The sequence below is a fragment of the Triturus cristatus genome, chromosome 1_1 (assembly GCF_964204655.1).
Source record: "Triturus cristatus chromosome 1_1, aTriCri1.1, whole genome shotgun sequence".
In the NCBI taxonomy this organism is placed as follows: domain Eukaryota; kingdom Metazoa; phylum Chordata; class Amphibia; order Caudata; family Salamandridae; genus Triturus; species Triturus cristatus.
The window spans coordinates 786,180,493-786,196,294 of NC_140579.1; the positions used below are offsets into that span (position 1 = coordinate 786,180,493).

General features: G+C 41.1%; 1 long non-coding RNA gene across 1 annotated transcript in view; it reads left to right on the plus strand.

The window, feature by feature from the left end:
• Positions 1 to 598: 598 nt before the first annotated feature.
• The window catches only part of LOC146871097 (uncharacterized), a 28,269-nt gene continuing 13,065 nt past the window's right edge, over positions 599 to 15,802 (plus strand). Inside the window, exon 1 of the long non-coding RNA XR_014959501.1 lies at positions 599 to 720. This is a non-coding gene — a long non-coding RNA (uncharacterized LOC146871097). The remainder of the gene's footprint in view (positions 721 to 15,802) is intronic.

Below are 15,802 nucleotides of genomic sequence, written 5' to 3' on the forward strand. Positions count from 1 at the left end.
ACACTGCTTAACTCTCTCTTCTATGTCTTTATCCATAGAAGGCCACCAATAGTGTAGTCTAAGACGTTTCTTAGTCATGGTTGCCCCAAGACGGCCATCATGTGCACAATCAACTAATTTGGTGCGAATCCCAGTGGGAGGCACACATCTACCATCCCTCATAACAACTCCATCCTCAATAGATAGTTCCTCAGCAATCTTCCAAAATGTCTGCACAAATCACCCAGTCCACGTTTTGGGTGTGCATTCTGAGACTTATAGTCCTGATTGTAAATTGAGATAAACATAACAAAAAAAATCCCAGAATGCACAGCAAAACGTCTGGACTGGGCGGGGTTATGGTACTCACTGATAGAAAATGTAAGTATCTCAGTAGATTCTTGCTGCCAGCTTGCAATCTAATTTTCTTGCAACAGCTGTTTAAAGAACTGTGGGAGTCGCATTTATAAACAAAACGTAACGTTAGTTGAAGTATTGTTGGCACGTACTTCCGGTGGCGCCAGAAGTGACGTCATTTGGGATCGCTGTGTAATCGTTTGGGCAACATGGCGTGGGTCAGCAAGATTAAAGTAGGGTATTTACAAGAGTGAACATGTTTCCTCAACTTATTTTAGGAGAGTATTGCAGCTTTTTCTTCAACGCTTCCCGCCGTTTGCTTTTTGGTGTAGGGAGAAACCTTTATCGGGACAGGAGGAAGAGATCGGATTTCTGGCTTCTCAGGTAATTGACAGACTTGTGTTTAACTTTTTGGTGGTTCAGGAAGGTCTATTTTTGTTTAAATCAGCCCTCGAATGAAAAATGCTTACAGCAGCAAAAGCTGCCGTTTGGTAATTTTCAAGCACTGTCTGGGCCTACAAGGAAACCTATAAAAAATAAAAATCTATTTTTGAAGGAACTAACTCGATCTGCAACAACAAGGTTTAGAGAAATCTCGCGCTATATTTGGATAAAGAAAAACAAACCGCATCTTAGCCTCAAGATTGACCTGAAAGTTGCTGCGCCACGCAAAGAAAAAATATTGATAACTTTGTGAGGAAATAAAGAACTGGCCTGCAAGTAGAGGATTCTACCACAGTCTGCATATGCGAGGCCACGAAGACCGCGCATAATATAAAGACATTTGTTATTTCTAGCAGCAAACTAATCTTAGCGATGAGATCATCTCCATTTAGGGGGTGGGAGCTATAGACTCTTAGGCATTGAAGCCCCTTTTCTGTATTATCTATCGTGTCATCTAGTTGGCACAGCGTGCACTCTGGTCTGGGCAAGGTAGAGTGTATATTGGCTTCAGGGTTTACTTCTGTAAAAACAAGTAGGAGTTACAAATCTCGAAACTCTGTTCCTGCAACATTTACTGAAATGTTTAGCATTGCACGGTTTGATATTAGCGTATTTAGACTCTTTATATCCAAACAGCATATTTGATGTTTGCATTGTGGTATATTCGAATTGGTGACCATTTACTTACTTACATAACTGAGACCGAAAGATCCTTTCTTTACCAGTTATGTCAGCACCTAAATGTAATTATCGCGTCACTCACCCTGGTATGCTTTTTTATAGAAAGTGCCAACACCCTTTAATGCGCTCTCATACGTCTTTTGGAACAGTGTGTTGTCAACTTGTTGGCATAGATTAAGCATGGCCATTAGCAGATGATGCAGTTTACACATTCCCCAAGAAGCAAAGACTAAATCAGTAGTATTAGAATTGTTTTTATAAGACTTTAACATTTTGAGGATGTGAGATGTCATATTCTGTATTGTGGTAATTTTTTAACGGCTTCAATATACATATTCGTTGCTGAACTGTTCTTTCTAATCACTGGTAACTTGTGAGGGGAATGTTTTGAAACTAAAATCTATGAAGGTGGCAAGAAACTACTAGAGAGAAACCTGAGTTTTCTCAATTCTCTCTCCATCCTTTTATAACTCATCTCCCTCTAGCCCCTTTTCAGCTCACTTTCGACTAGGAAAGTGACATGAGGACACAAGTGTAGTGGGAAATTGTGGAATTTGTGTGTAATTTAAATTTCACCCAGGCCCGTTTTTGACCCACCTCCCTCTCAAATGCAAATGTAATGGCCATTGTCAATTTGAAACGTGTTTCCTTTAATAGTAGTGGGTTATCACACCATGTATACTATGCCACTCCACTTTATACCATTCTTCTCTACAACTCTACATCACTTCACTGTACAACAATCTGCTCCGCTTCACTTAGCTCCGCTCTATGCCATGCCACTCCACTGTAAGACACTCAACGACACAGTTAGCCACTCAACTCCAACCCACTCTGCTCTACTACCCCCTCCAATATATCCACCTCCACTTCACGAGAATGTATCCTTCTTCACTAAAATGTACCATTCCAATCAACCATACTCTACTCCACTCCAATATACCCCACTCCAACCTCATCTACCCCAGTCTACTGTTCTCCACTCTACCCCAAAATCCCATACTTCCTCTACCCTACTGCAATCCACCCAATCTACCGTACCCCACACTACCCTACTTCAATCCTCCCAGTCTACTATGCTCCACTCTACCGCAATATGTCCCACTCCACCCCATTCTACTACCCAACTCCACTCCAATATATCCAATTCACTAACATTTATCCTTCTTCATTACAATGTACCATTCCAATCAACCAATACTCGAATCCACTCCCCTTCAATCTTATCTGCCCCAGTCTACTCCACTCCAGTCTATGCCACTCCAATCTGCACCACCCCATCCTACCCACTCCATTTCAATCTACCCTACTCTAATCCGCCCAATCTACTCCACCCCACTCCAATCCACCTGCTCTTTTCCAATCTAATCCAATTTACCTCACTCCCCTCTACCCCAATTTACTGCACTCCTATCTACTGTAGTCCACACCAATCTACCCCACTACACTTCAATCTACCCCACTCCACTACAATCCACTTCAACCCAATGTACACTCTACTCCATTCATATCTGCCATTACAATCTACTCTATCCCACTCCACCATTACCTAATATACCACGCTCCACTCTACCCCACTCCACTCCAATCTACGGCACTACACTCTAACCTGCTCCACTCCAATCTAGCCCAATCTACTCCACTATATTCTACAACAATTTTATCTACTCCACTTCAACCTACCTTACTCAATTCCAACCTATCCTATTCCACTCCATCTACTCTACTTCAATCTCCCCCTCCATTCCAAACTACCCAACACTGATTCACCCAATCTAACCCACTCCACTCTGCCCCACCCACCCCAATCTACCCCAATAAACCCTACTCCACTGTACCCCAATCTACTCCACTCCCATCTACCCGAGTCTACCCCACTGCACTCGAGTCTACCCCACTGCACTCGAGTCTACCCCACTGCACTCGAGTCTACCCCACTGCACTCGAGTCTACCCCACACTTGACCCAAGCTAGCCATTTCTACAGCACAACAGTCTACCCCACTCCAACCTACCCAATGTACTCCACTCCAATCTACCCTACCTACTCCACTCCAATCTACCATACTCCACCCTAGTGTTATGATTGCCAGTCACGTTCCGCAGGAGCGTCAGGAACCTGGAGAAGAGTCCTCAATCTTCCCCTATGGCCTTCCGACTCTATCAGACTCTAGAGTAGCGGATGACCCATCAGGGGAAAACAGGGAAACAAAACAAGGGTAGGCGGGAAGAAAAGCAGGTTGTGATGATGGACCACGTCAGGAATAATGGCGCGAATACCCAGCTGCAAATCAAAAGAATGTATTATACTCTATCCTTATCATACAGCCCCAGTGTAGGAACAACACCCCTTTATGGCACCTACCACGGCTAAGGGTCCCAGCTAGTAGGATAGGAGGGTGGAATACCCAGCACGGCTATTGGTCACTGTTGGTAGGATTTGTATCCCTCCCTATACTCCCCTACGATAAAGGAACAAAAGTTATGCAAGTATCTCAACTTTTTATCTAAACATACACTACAAGTATACTTGGCTCACCCCCACAGTTCTTCAGGAGGACTAGATGTAGGTCAGGATTGCAACCCTCCAATTCTTTCACAAAACGGGAGGAGCGTGCTTGTTCTTTTATAGTTTAGGGGAATCTTCTGCCAAAGAATCCAACCACAGTAATTACATCCACAATAACATGTAAACAATAATATATATATATATAAGTCAGCGCGAAGCGCTGTTACCGTGATTCTGATGATAAAGCGCCGTCACATGAAAACTGCACAGTGGTCCACGCTAGTGCCCCAATCAATAGTGAAAGAACGGGGTATTAGTAGTGAAGATGATAGAGCTTCACCCGTTAATGTGTAGAGATAGGTCGTAGTACCCGGCTAAGAGCCAGGAGCGAGTATGGCCGCCAAACTGAGCAATCAATTAAGGTACAACCAAAGGGGGCCTCAGCGTTAGACCACACTACGGGGAATCAACTGGTCTCCAGGCGGAGCACCGGGTCAGGTCACACCACCGGGTCAATCACATCGGGGGAGAACGGGTTCAGGGGAAATGCATGCACTGGAACAAGGAATACAAGGCAAAAAGATAGCGACTTTCCCAAACGGATGAAACCGAGGCGAAGGCACACCAAACAGGGAACACCGCAGCTTACAGCTCCAACAACTATGAAACAAACGTCAGCGGAAACCGGAACTTCAGGAACGGAAGTCAGGCAAAGGGAACAAGGACGGAAGGGGCTCGGAGCAAGAACGCTAAGCAGCGTTTGAGGAAACCTACGTGACTTAAATGCTAAAAACGTCTTGGGGGTGGACCGCAGGGCATGACACCTAGCCCACTCAATTATAATCTACCCTACTCCAAGCCACTCAATGTACCTCACCCCACTCTTCCCCAATCTACCCCAGTATACCTCACTCCGCCCCAATCTACCCCACTCTTTCTACCGCAATCCACCCAAATCTACACCACTGCACTCCAATCTACCTAACTCCACTACAATCTATCCTACTCCACTCTACCCTACTTGCCCCACTCCAATCTAGCCCACTCTACACCACTACACTCCACCCCAATATATCTCGGTACAATCTAAGCTACTGTACCCCACTCCACTTTAAATCAATCTACCCCACTCCAGACTACCCCAATCTACCACACTCTACGCTACTCTAAACCACCATACCCCACTTCACGCTACACCAATCGACCCCATTCAACTGTACCCCAATCTACCCCACTAACTTTTAGCCATGCTGAACTGGTGTACAGCAAGGCTAAAACGCATTGCCAAAGTAAATAGCTCTCACATAGGCGAGACATATTGGCTTTGCCAATGCTAATTATAGTAGTGTTTAAAGCACTAAGTGAATATTTATTTGGAATTAAGACCATTGGGTAATTGAGGCTGTATTTCATGCACTATGTGCATATGTCTGATCTTAAAATTACGTTAAGCCTCTAAATTACTCCAAGTAATTCTTACAGTGCCTTTTTTATGAACATCTTTCGAGTGCTTGGTAGTGGAAATTGAATTAATAAACTAAGTTTTATGCTGTGGCAGCCATAATCCCATCCAACATAATTACACATGCATGATGATGTATGCAAGTGTCTGAAACATCGTTCTGTGTTGGTTTTTTGGTTTTCCCTAGCACTGTTTTGTATTAGTATGCAAACAAGCTTTATTTGTTTTAGGCAATGCAGAGCAGCATCTGCAAAAGACTTAGCAAAGCCAAAAGGCTTTGAATCATTGAACATCAGGACCTGTTGATTTTGCCAATACATATTTATACTTGCGATCATTCTGTTTGTAATAGAACGGACAGAGAAATGTAGCGGATTGAAAATACCAATAAAATCAGCTACCATATCACTTAAGAGTGATTTCAAAGCAATTGTTGTTTTCCAGTTAACTGATAAATAATAACATTGCCCAGTGTATGTATGTATGTATGTATGTATATATATATATCAACAAAATCCTCAGCGTGTGTGCGCTCTCAGTAATCACGAACTCCGACACCATAAAATATCCACAAGATGTTTTATTCCACCAGATCACGTGGAAAAAGTGCAAAAGTTGTCAGGCACAACATAAAGCATACAGTGTGTCATGAACAAAAACAAGGGACTTCACCAAATAGGAATACGATAGAGACACATGGCGGCCATCTTGTAATGGTAAAATACACAATACAAATTATATTTGCCAGTGCTGCCTGTCAATATATCCTGAATACATAGATAGTTCTCATCATGATATAACACTATAGACTGCCCGTAACATCCAACGCTGCCTTCACTGACACCATCATATGATATTGTTAGTAAGCATGCAGGATTGTGCACTAAAAAGAACTTTATCGGTTCAAAATTAAATAACTTTATCAATTCCAAAAATAACAGCATGTGCTTAAAGACTGCAAGAGAACCTGCATACTTGTTAATGCAGGCATCTTGCATTAGTTGATAGGTTATTCCATAATGCGTCAATACGCCGTGTTTATCTTGTTGCATAATTAATCAGTCGCAACTGCGAAACAACGGCTAATGATTGCACAATGATGCATGTGTCATAGTAGGCCAGTGCCTAGTGATCCCTTACTCATAAACAGTGTCACTTTGTAGTGCAATGATATCTATATACTGTCCCCTGTTGTAAAATACCAGTATGTCCTTAGGATAAGCCTGTTCCATTTCAGTGCATGTGAAATTGCCAGGGGAAAAGGTGTAGGAGGCCCGTGAAGGTGCATACCGGTGTGTGGGCCCCTTCCTTTCCTCCTGAAATACAAAAAAGAAAGAAAAGAGACAAAAACATAATATTAATAACCTATCCACAGATAGACTAACATTAAAATTCAGTAATACTTTCCTAAAAATCCAGCGAAAGAAAAGGAAAAAGATACAGTAAGGGCAACCTAATAAAACAAGCATATGCAATGCATAGTTAGTTAATACAGTTTCTTCAAAAGGTCATATTCACCTTGTTTGTGGGGTGAGGGAGAGGGGGGGAATGATAGGGATTGGGAAAAAGGGAAACAAAAGAGGAACATGCATAATAGTATTTTTACTCCTCTTTAAGATGAACTGCCAGTTCCTCATCCGAGTTCAAACCCCCCGGATATTTAGTTTGGAAATCCACAATCAGTTTGGATTCTCTCTGTCTGAGTTTCAAATTCCTATTCCCTCCCCTAGGATTCCTGACCACTTGTTCTAAGACCAAAAAGCTTAGTAAGGCAGCATTAGAAAAATGTTCATTGTAGAAATGACGTGCCACAGGGTATTTTTCATCATTGTTGGTAATCGCTCTGCTATCTTCAAGGATACGTTTTTTGGCCATGCATGTGGTACTGCCAATATACCAAAGCCCACAGGGACAAACAATAGCATAGATAACAAATGTAGAGCTACATGTAAGGAACTGAGCAATCTCCCTACTGACTCTATTGTATGTTACCTTTTTGTAGAATTTGCTATTTCTGCAGGCCTTACAATGGCCACAGGGGAAGAAACCACTTAGCCCATGTTCGTATCTGTCAGGCTGTACAGTAATGTCACTATGGACCAAAAGGTCTCTGATGTTTCTACCCCATCTGTAAGTGATCCTCGGCCTCTCAGGAAGGATAGAACTTATGATTTTGTCACTTTTGAGAATATCCCATTTTTTTGTCAAAATATGTTTGATATTGGCAGAATCTGAATTGTACGTCATAATGATTCTGGTCTCATTCTCAGCGCTGACGTCCAATTCAGTGATGGTGTCAGAGATGGTTTGAATTCTTGTGACACCATCAGCTCTTTCTTTTGCCCTGCGCAATACCCAATCGGGATAACCCCTGATCTTAAAGCATTCCATCATGATCTTGCTTTCTGCTTGGAATGATTCTTCAGAATTACAATTTCTCTTAGCCCTCAGCAGTTCTCCATAAGGAATACTCCATTTAAGAGCCTCTGGGTGACTGCTGAGGGCATGCAAAATTCTGTTTGCAGCAGTACTTTTTCTGAAAAAGAGTAGTTTGAATCACTCTGTTATTGATGCTGAGACCTACATCTAGGTACTCTGCTTTCGTACTGCTAATACTTGCAAAGAGAATGATGTTATATTCATTTATATTGAGAAAATCAATAAAATCTCTGGCTTCCTGTTCAGTGCCCTTCCAGATAATGAACAGATCATCTATATATCTCATCCAAGTCGTGACATGCTCAAAATATCTGATATGATTGGGATTAGCGAATAGCTCCTGCTCCCAGTGTCCCATTAAGAGATTCGCAAAACTGGGAGCGAAGCAAGAACCCATCGCTGTACCTGTGACCTGTCTGTACACAGCCCCATTGAACAGAAAGATGTTATTGGTCAGACAGAATGTTATCATGTCAAGTATCATCTGACTATGCTCCCGATATCTGACCTGTCTGTTCTCAAGATAGTAGCTGCAAGCATTCAGTCCCCGTGCATGGTCAATAATCGTATACAGGGAATGTACATCAAGCGTGATAAGTAGTGAATCTTCCACCAAATCAACATCCTGTAGTTTATTCAGAAAGTCTTTGGTGTCCCTGATGTAGCTAGGTAACTTGGTCACATATTCCCTAAGAAAATGATCCACGTATTTTGAAATATGCTCCGCTACACTACCTTTGGATGACACTATGGGGCGCCCTAGTGGATTAATAGGGTCTTTGTGTAGTTTAGGTAATAGATAAAGCACTGGGAGCACCGGATGATCCTTCTTAAGATAGCAGTATTCCTCCCACTCCAAAATGCCTTTATCCCTCCATATGGCAAGTTTGTCCCATATCTCAATGATGCTGTTGTTATAAGTTTCCATATCAATAGGAAGATAATATTTGGTATCTTCCAATTGTCTCATGGCCTCAGAAATATACTGATCTCTATCCAGGATAACAACATTGCCACCTTTGTCCGCCGGACGGATGAAAATGTCGGTATCCTTGGTAAGGGATTCCAGTGTACATCTTTTTTGGTGAGTAAGATTATTACTAGACCTATTATTCCCATCATTTTTATATCTATAGGAACAAAGAGCCTTGCCAACAGTGTCATGAAAGGTATCTATATTGTCATGGGGTAGATTAGGTAGAAAGGTCGATTTGGTTCTAAACATTGCACCTGCAGCAGCATCTGTAATCAAATCAAGCGCCTCTAGAGTTTGTGTGTTACTCAGTTCAGGGCTTGTCCCTTCATTATCCTGTTCTAGCTGGACCATAGTAATCAGTGTATCAATGTCACTTATATTGATGTTATCTTGATATGATGAGGAAACTGTTTTGGATTTCCTATTATCCACTAACCTTTTTGTGTTCATACCACTTTTTTAATTTTAGTTTCCTCACAAATTTAAATAAATCAATCCTAGTGTCAGCATAATTAAAACGATATGAGGGGCAAAAAGAAAGTCCTAAGCAGAGTGTAGATTTTTCAGTATCAGTCATTAGTCTTTTAGAAAGGTTAATCACCGTTTTATTGATCATTTCTTTGTCCATTAGAATGGCTTCCTGGTGCGGGTGTTGTTTCCCATTCCGCCTCGTCCTCTTCCTCTTCTGCCACCGTTGGATGATTCGTTTGCGTCTGTTATGACGTTTCCTCGACCTCTGCCCCGTCCTCGCCCCCTCTGTCCCCGTGTCTTCGGTACTGGAGTGTCCCTCGTTGTTATTCGTCCCCGACGCATTTGTCGGTACTCGTCTAAAAAAGTAATGGGACGTGTGTTGCGTTCTAAACTGGGAACATTTTCAACCGAAACATCAGATTCAGTCTCAGTGGTTACCGAGACAGCTGATGTGCAGTTCACCTCATTCTCTTCGTTGACTATTTCTGGTTTGTTTTGTTCTAAATATAGATGGTCATACTTGCGACTAAACATTAAAATTCTGCCGCTATCATAGTCCCCATAGTCTATATATTTACATACACAAACACCAGAGTTCCCACTGTCGTATTTTCCCAAGTTGGAAAACAAAGATCGGGACATGGACTCCAAAATAGATGCGTGGTTTTCTTTATTAATCAAGTAGATAGACGCTTCGGCATGATGCGTTTCGCCCAACAGGTGGGCTTGATCACATGACGAGACTCTCATTTCCCTCACTATATATAGCACTTTCACAGATACCACTCATTGCGTCATGTGATGCAGTGAAAACAAAAGAAATACTATTTGCTGGGTGACTCTTCTAAAATCATTATGATAAAATACACTATTTAAATCAAATGACTGTATGAATATATAATATCAGATAGATCCCACAATTATTATATAAATTATATGAATAATATAAATCACAAATTACAAAGTGCAATGTGCAGTGTGCAAATAGATGGTCATTGAATGGTTGACATTTTTAGGTACAAATACCACAATGTAACAAGAACATCATTTATGCACGGCATTGATTGACATTGATTTTTTAAAATTGGAAAAGTGAAATATACCTATTATCCCTGAATCTACAGACATGAGCCAAAGAGAGTCAACCCCCTGCAAAAAGATTTCCAAGAAATTATAAAATCATAAATGTGTTTTAAAGTGCTAAAAAATAATAATGAATAAATAATCACAATTATATTTATTGTGATTAAAAACCATAATTTAACAATCTGGGTTAATTTTATAACCCGGACTTTTATAAAGGAGTTAAAAAGGGAAGTTGCAAAATTCAATAACCCATTAAATAAATAAATACATTCTCAAACTACAGGAAATATATTGATTTCTTGAGAGAGAAATGTATCAGAACACACTAGATTCTACATCTTAATCAACAGTTATGTTAATTCTTAATTTTTGATAAGGGTTAAGAACCGGGGAATAGGAAGATAGCCAAGACCACAATGACACAATGTATGGATCATCTGATGTATAGGTGTCATATAAGCATAATTTGGCACGAGGGAACTGCATAATTGACGGCTTATATAAAAAAAGGATTATCATAATAGAATAAAAGGGGATCCAACTGCAATGTCAATAAATGTCCTCTAATCTATCGGAAATTGTAGAGTTTGTCAAAGATAAATTACATTATTTTGACAATATTATAAATAGCCTTAAAAAAGATCTATATATAGAAATACATTCTTAAAATGAAGAAATGCATAAATATATTAAAAGACTTTTTTCAAAAACCCATTAAAATGGAATATAAAAAGTTCCCCCCGATAAAAACATGAAAAATTCTTTTTTTTAAATAAAATGAGATCACATCAAAAAGACATGGCCTCATAGGAAATTGTATAGCTCTTCCCCATTATTCAGTCCATTCGGGGAGCGAGTATTCAATTCAAGTATGAATTTGGATTCTAATTGTCTAAGGACTTTTTCCCTGTTGCCCCCCCCTTCTCATAGGTGGAACCGCAGAGATGACAAAATACTTGAGATCTTCCAATTTAATCATATGAACTGCCTTAAAATGCCTGGCCACAGGATATGTCATGTCAGAATTGACTATCGCTCTAAGGTGTTGTAGAATGCGTACATGCACCTGCAGCTTTGTGCTCCCCATGTATTGCAAATTGCATGTACAGCGTAATACATAAACTGCAAACTCCGTACGACAATTATATCTGGCCTTGATTAGATTATTAGATTCCCCAAATACAGTAGTATATTGAGAGGTGTTGATTCCAAACTTGCAAGCTCTGCATGTGCTGCATTTCACAAAACCATTTTGTGGTTTTAGCCACATGGTACTGGGTTTGCTACTTGGAGCTGTCAACTCTGGGCTAGATCTGACTAAGGCATCATACATAGATTTGGATTTTCTGAATGTCAGGGTTGGCGGAGCCGGAAACAACTGACTGAGTATCATGTCTGTTTGAATTATGGGCCAATGCTTATTAATGATAGTCCTGATGTTCCTGTCCTCGCCCAGGGTAAAACTGAGAGCCACCAACAACTTAAAAACAAAGTAGTGCACTGGTTGACCCATAATAGACCACTCCCTCCTGAAATTAACGGTGAAATATTACATGTTAGGAGACTGAACTGGTTGGGTCCTAGACCTAAGGACAAACAGGGCGATGTCATTATAGTCAATGTTCGAGACCGTACGGTGTCACCTTACATAGCGGACTGGTATACCCCGGGTAGGAGTCTGGGAATTACAACGGCTGATCTCAGCTACTTCTACCCTCGCTCCCTCTTGTCAAACCTTCCACTCTCATATCCACCACCGAGGGTTACCACTGAGACATCTTATTCCACCATTCCAACATCAAATAGATATGCTATCCTATCAGGACTGGACGAACAGGATTGACTCCCCAACCATGAAATTATGACTGATAATTCCCCTATCATGACTGATACTTCTAACTTACTTCCTGTAGAATTAAATTCTTTCGATATAGAAAACACAGGAGGTATACATATTGATCGACCAGAATACTCACCTGAATTTTCCTCTACTGATGTTTACCCTGGCCACGAGTCATACGATGCTCATAATGTGTCTTTAGTTTCCTGGAACGTAGCAGGATTGGCCGATAAAATAAGTGATCCTGCCTGGTTGGCATATGCTAAAAAATACACCATCATCTGCCTTCAAGAGACATGGAAGGAAGACAACAGTGCATGTATTGACGGATATCAAAGCTTTATCAGCCCAGCAGTTCCCTCAGTTAGAGGCAGGGCAAAGGGGGGGCTGGCCATTTTTGTAAATTTGGCTCTTTCCTGTGTTATACGTAACCTATATCACGCAAACAGAAATGTCCAAATACTTGACTTTAAGAGAGGCAAACGTGATTTGACCTTGATCAACTTTTATTATGCTACATACAGTGAAGGGGATTGTAATATAATGTCTTTGAAAGATACGTTGGCAGAAGGCGCAGGTGTGATGTCGCGCAATTTATTAATAGTTGGAGATTTTAATGTGCACCCCTGCGGTAACCCTCGAGATACCCCTATGGGGTCTCTAGGTTGTAACAACGCGAACGGCTTTCATTTTAACCACACTAGATGTGGAACCCTCTTAAATGATTTGTTAAATGAAAATAATTTGTATGTAGCTATGTCTTTAGTACCGGAGGACAAGGTATATGACGTGCCAACTTTTAAAGGCTGTGCTCACGGGTCTTTTATAGACCATATGATATTGTCCGCTGACCTTACCACCCAGGCCTTTAGTTTCACTATTCAATCAAATATTTTTAGTGATCATAACCGCATAACTATCATATTGGGTGGTGGAATTTTTGAATTGCGTGGGCTCCGCGAAGACCGGGGAACCTTAAAATGTATTAATGGTAAACGTCGATTGAAGTGGAATTTAGTTAACCATGATAACTTTTATAATGAAATTAATAAGTTATGTGGCCAGGAACTTGCGGCTTGTGTATCAACATCTATTTCCCATGAACAAACCTTAGCCTCATTTGAGGTCGTGGTGTCTATTGTAGGTTCCATGCTGCTAGTTCCTGTGAAGGGACAAACTAGAAATTACCCTAAATGGTTTGACCACACCTGCTCCAAGGCAAGCAAAGACCTAAGAAAAGCATTGAAAATCATACCTAGGGACTCAGGCCTAATTAAAAATCTACGTGCGACTTACAAGAAAGCACTTGCTGGTCGTAAAAAGGAAATCAAGGCCATTACCTGGGATTCTTTGCTTGACCCCTCAACTCTGGGCAACAGCAGTAAATTCTGGGAAATTATAAATAAACCCCTATTCGACAACCCCAGTGATTCAGATCTAGGAACTAATATCCCAGAGGAGGACTGGGTTAATCATTTTAGTGTAAACTTTAAGAGTAATAAGCAACAAGCAGAATATGATTTTTTAACTATAAGGGCGAATTCTCTGTGCTTTCTGGATAACGAGGTAGAAAAGGCCATTCAAGGGCTAACTGGAAATAAGGCACCTGGACCGGATGGCTTACCTCCGGATATTTTTAAATCTTGTACATCACTTTGGGCCCCCGTACTAACTAAAGTAATAAATGCTGCAACGGTTTTGGGTTGCCCGAAGTCATGGGGGCACTCGACAATTGTCCCCGTGTTTAAAAAGGGTGATCGCAGCAACCCATCATGTTACAGACCAATCTCATTGATAAACTCAGTAGCAAAGGTAGTGGGGGGTGTAATCCTGACCAGATTGACAACATGGGCCCAAGAGAATAAAATTCTGTCTCCAATACAATATGGATTCAGACCTGGTCACTCAACTGTGACCCAATGCCTGAATCTATACTTGATTACAGGTAAATATACTTTGGCCCGGAAGGGAACTATTCATCTGGCTTTTATGGACCTATCGTCCGCTTTTGATTGCGTGGATAGGGGTAAACTATGGGATATCATGTTAAAGATGGGTGTCGAGCAAAACCTAATCCATCTATTGGCTGATTTGCATTCTGACACAAGAGCGAACGTTCGCTACACCCAAGATTTGAAAGTGACCGGGGACATAAGAATTAATCGGGGTGTTAGACAAGGGTGTATCTTGGCCCCATTCCTCTTTAACCTGTACATTAACGAGTTAGAGGACTATTTGCTGAGATCAGGTACGGATTATCCTCATGTAGGTTCAAGAGGAGTTCCGGTTCTGCTTTATGCAGATGACGCCGTCCTGATTTCAAGGACAGCGAACGGTCTCCAGACACTTTTAAATTCATTTTATCTTTTTATGGAATCCCGAGGCCTCAGTATCAATAACACCAAGTCGTTTGTCATGAAAATTGGCCATGGTTCGCGAAAACCAAATTCCTTTACTATAAATGGGGAAAAAATTCCAACATCTAAAACTTTCTCATATCTTGGAATTCTTCTTGATGACCAATTATCCTGGGGCCCAGCAGTCCATAAAAAAAAGGGCGAAATGACTCGGGCCAACGCAGCCATATTAGGATTTGCGAGAAAAATGGGCAACAGCCCGGTGGCGGCCTTGCTTAAATTATACCAAGCAAAGAGCATTGCAGTTGCCTGTTATGGTAGTGAACTCTGGGGCTATAGCCAGACGCGAGACCTAGAGGTCACAGAAAATAATTTCTTAAAGAAGATCCTAAGGCTGCCTAGGGGCACTGGTAACTTCTCGGTTCACGAGGAGTTAGGTTTGCCCTTTCTAAGCGATAGACTAGCCGCAAATCCCATACTTTGTTGGATGAATTCTTGGTTGAATAATGATATACCCCTTACCAACGATATATTAAGAGAAGCCTTAACCTGGGATGGTAGATTCAAGGTCCCATGGCTGAAATGTATAAAAGATTGTCTTACCGAACTTGGACGGCCAGCCCTGTTTTTAACCCCATCCACTATAACAAAAGCTGATGTCACATTTGTAAAAAAAGCATTTCTTACAACCAGGTACCTTGCCCGGGAGGAGGCAGAGTTTATGAAATGTAGTGTCAGGAAACACGCTCTACTTAAAACATGCTTACATTTGGAACCATATCTCTCGTGGCCTATATCTGGCTACGAACGATTTTTGTTGACCAGGTTCCGATTTGACCTGTTCCACCTCCTACTGGCTGTACCAAGAGGGTCCCATCGTGGACAAGTGCTACCTGCTTGCTGCTGCGACGGAAAGTCTCCGCAAGATCTGGAACACTTTTTATTCTTTTGTCCGTATTATTCAGTACCTCGAAGGCTATATCTAAAGCCTTGTTTAAAGAAACTAAATTTTACACAGATTAAACCAGCACTTTATTTCCTTCAACTTTTGAACTGTGATTGTACTTTATATGTAAGCAGCTTTTTAAAACTAGCTATTACTTTCAGGAAAAGTATGGAGGGATAATTATGCTGTTTTTATTGTCCTATTCCCTAATGATTTTTAACTTTGAACAAATTATTTATATTCTTAAACCTGATTA